Below are 3,540 nucleotides of genomic sequence, written 5' to 3'. Positions count from 1 at the left end.
GGGGAATGTTTCATTTTTGTGCCTTAGAAAATAGACCCAGACTTTACGAGAAAAATCATCAATAATAGTCATCATATAACGGCATCCTCCATAAGATGGAACTTTAGAAGGACCCCAAAGATCAGAATGAATGTAATCAATGGTACCTTTTGTGCGGTGAGTTGCAGTGGAGAAGCTAACTCTTTTCTGCTTCCCAAAGACACAATGTTCACAAAACTCCAACTTACCGATGCCTTGATTACCAAGGAGACCTTGCTTGCTCAGAAGGTGCATGCCTTTTTCACTCATATGGCTCAGGCGCATGTGCCATAATTTGGTGGCATCTTTATCAGACATAGAAGATGAGACAGCTGCTGATCCTGTCACTATAGATCCTTGCAAGATATACAAACTACCAATACGGTTAGCTTTTAATAAAACAATAGCACCTTTTGATACCTTTAGAACTCCACCTTCAGCTGAATACTTGCACCCAAGAGACTCTAGGGTGCCAAGAGAAATTAGATTTCGCTTCAAGTCAGGAATAAAGCGAACATTGGAAAGAGTCTTGATAGTGCCATCATGAGTCTTGATCTGAATAGTACCTATTCCTGCAATCTTGCATTGGGTGTCATTACCCATCAAGACAACACCACTATCAACAGGTTCAAGAGTGGTGAATAAGTCCTTATAAGGACACATATGAAATGTACATCCAGAATCAAGAATCCATTCAGTTTTGCTCCTCTTATCAGAAGAGACAGATATCATAACATCACCATCAGAATCAGTTTCAACATTAGCAGCTTCAGCAGGATTTTTACCTTTTTCTTGCCTTTCTTGTTTCTTTTTCAAGATAAAGCAGTCGGAGATATCATGCCCAAATTTCTTGCAATAACGACAGGTTTTGTTGGATTTACGCCCTCTGGATTTGGATCTACTTTTCTTGTTACTAGTACTCCCTTTTTCTTGAGTTCTACCCCTGACACTTAAACCCTCACCCTTGTCCTCAGAGTGGATATCAAGATCAAACTTTTCTTTGGACAACAAATTAGATTTAACATCTTCAAAGGATAAGGTATCATTGTTGCTATACAACATAATTTCTTTAAAGTGTTTATAGGTAGAAGGTAATGAGACAATCAACAAAACAGCTTTATCTTCATCATCAATTTTAATTTCAATATTTTCCAAATCCATGATAATAGAATTAAACTCATTAAGATGAGATTGAATAGGAGTACCTTCGACCATACGAATCGTATATAGTCTTTCTTTGAGACGAAGCTTGTTTGCGAGACTTTTGGTCATATAAAGAGATTCCAATTTCAGCCACAAAGCAGCAGCGGTTGTTTCATTTGCTACTTCACGAAGAACCTCCTTGGACAAGCATAGTTGGATTGCTGAAAGCGCCTTTTCATCCAACTCGTCCCATTGCTCATCAGTCATGTTGACCGGCTTTTTGGCTTTTCCATCTAAAGCTTTCTTCAATCCATTCTGTGTAAGAACGGCTTTCATTTGGACTTTCCAAATAGAAAAACAAATCTTGCCATCAAACTTCTCAATGTCAAATTTAGTGACGGTAGACATATTGAATCTCTAATTAAACAAGTAGCTCTGATACCACTTGTTGGGTATCAGAAAGAATGAGCGGAATGCGGAAGCACCGGATCAAGTTAATTAGAGATAGAGAGAAGTAAGTAGAGAGACAAGAAATATAAATACACACCAAGTTTACGTGGAAACTCCAAAGACGGAGAAAAAACCACGGGCGATCAAGAGCAAGATAATTCCACTATGTAGAAATAGGAGAGTACAAAAAGTTCTCTAATATCATGAGAACAAAGAGATAATCTCTCAAATATAGACTAAAAATACTCTCTTGAATCTTTCCTCTCTATGTATGATTTTTCTCAAGTGTGTAGATTGCTGAATCAATTGCAATTTGCTCCAAATGCTTGATGCCTTATATAGGCATTGAGAAGAAGCGTATGCACCCAGAATAAGGAAACCTGGAACAAAACAAGGAGCGAAAAAGAGGAAACCATGCATGGAATCATGGCCTAAAATCAAGGAAACGTGTTTTCCTTAAAACAGGAAATATGGAAGAAATTTGTGCCATAACTTTACAATTTCAATTCATCAACATCATTTCTCAAATATGTGACTCAAAACCACTTCATCTTCATGTATACACCAGGAAGAGTCTACCTTAGGGTGGTAAAACAATTGGACCGGATATAAGTTCATTTCAATACTTTCTTCACAGGAAATGCATATAATTAAGACTATATTCACATATTTTAATTATAAATATCTGTAAATTAATCTCAATTATGTAACTTTTACAATAAAATATAAATTAAAGTAGAGTTTAAAATCTATATAAAATTTCATGATCAATTTATCAAAAATCAATTTTTTTTAAGAATTGTAAAATTAAATATATTGTACATGACAATTTTGTGATTGAATAATTATATAAAAATCTTTTATATTGTCAATGGATATTGTTCAATAAAAGACTCAACCTGTAATAGTGTCACGATGAAATTGTTCATATTAACATAACAACAAAGTCAAGATAATTTTAAATCAATCTATTTACGTTCTAACCTAACCTATACTAATCGAGCTAGTTATAATCACAATATTTTTGACATAATCACCATATTATTGACTTTGTCATGCATAACATAAAAAATATTATAATAAACTATCTATATGTAGAATAATAAACTTTTCCTCTTCTAAATCGTAGAATTTAAAAAGATCTCGTGCACCCAAATATGACCCACTCTCTTATTATGATGTTATATATATATTTTGCTTGTTTTTAAACTCACTTAAACATCAGAGCGTTGGAAAGTGATTATAATCTTGCCAAAATTGACTATTGCGAAACACATTGCTATTTTTTTATGAGTTGCGAAACACACTGCTATTAGAAATCTTATAATATTTAACTCATTAAAATATGTGAAATTAATTTTAAAATGGATGCTCTAATAGACCAGCTAAATAGCTAATCATATGGTCTATAGACCATTACTTTTAACGGTGTACGTTATTAATTGTTGGTTTAATTTTTAAAAAATAGGAGAGAGGGTTATGGTTCCTCACTTCCTCTTCTCTCAAACTTCCACGTTCTTCTCCTTTCTTCTTCTTCCTTCTTAGTTTTTTGTTTCCATTAAAATAGCGATTGCATGTTTGTGGAATCTGCAAAACCTATACTTGTTCAGAGTCAACGACTTGAGATCGAGCTTCGAAGCAGTTAACGACAAAACTGAGCATACCCGAGACATGAATCCCCCAAGCCCAATGTCGAGTGTCTCCTAAAGGACGCAATGTGCAAAATTGTTGTAACAGATGAAAAACGTTTCATGCACAAAATAATTTTAAATAAAATGGATGAAAAATAATAATGAAACTTATGATAATGCATCTTGACCATTCACTTTTAGATTAATAAATTTAAGAATAAGTACATATTTATTCATCATATATATAAACCATATATGATATATTGGTTCATGTTAGCCGTCGTCTAATTTTAAATAC

This window comes from Cajanus cajan, chromosome 11, assembly GCF_000230855.2.
Source record: "Cajanus cajan strain Asha chromosome 11, NIPB_CcT2T_4, whole genome shotgun sequence".
Taxonomy (NCBI): domain Eukaryota; kingdom Viridiplantae; phylum Streptophyta; class Magnoliopsida; order Fabales; family Fabaceae; genus Cajanus; species Cajanus cajan.
The sequence above is the reverse complement of the archived record's forward strand: the minus strand, read 5'-3'. Positions refer to the sequence as shown.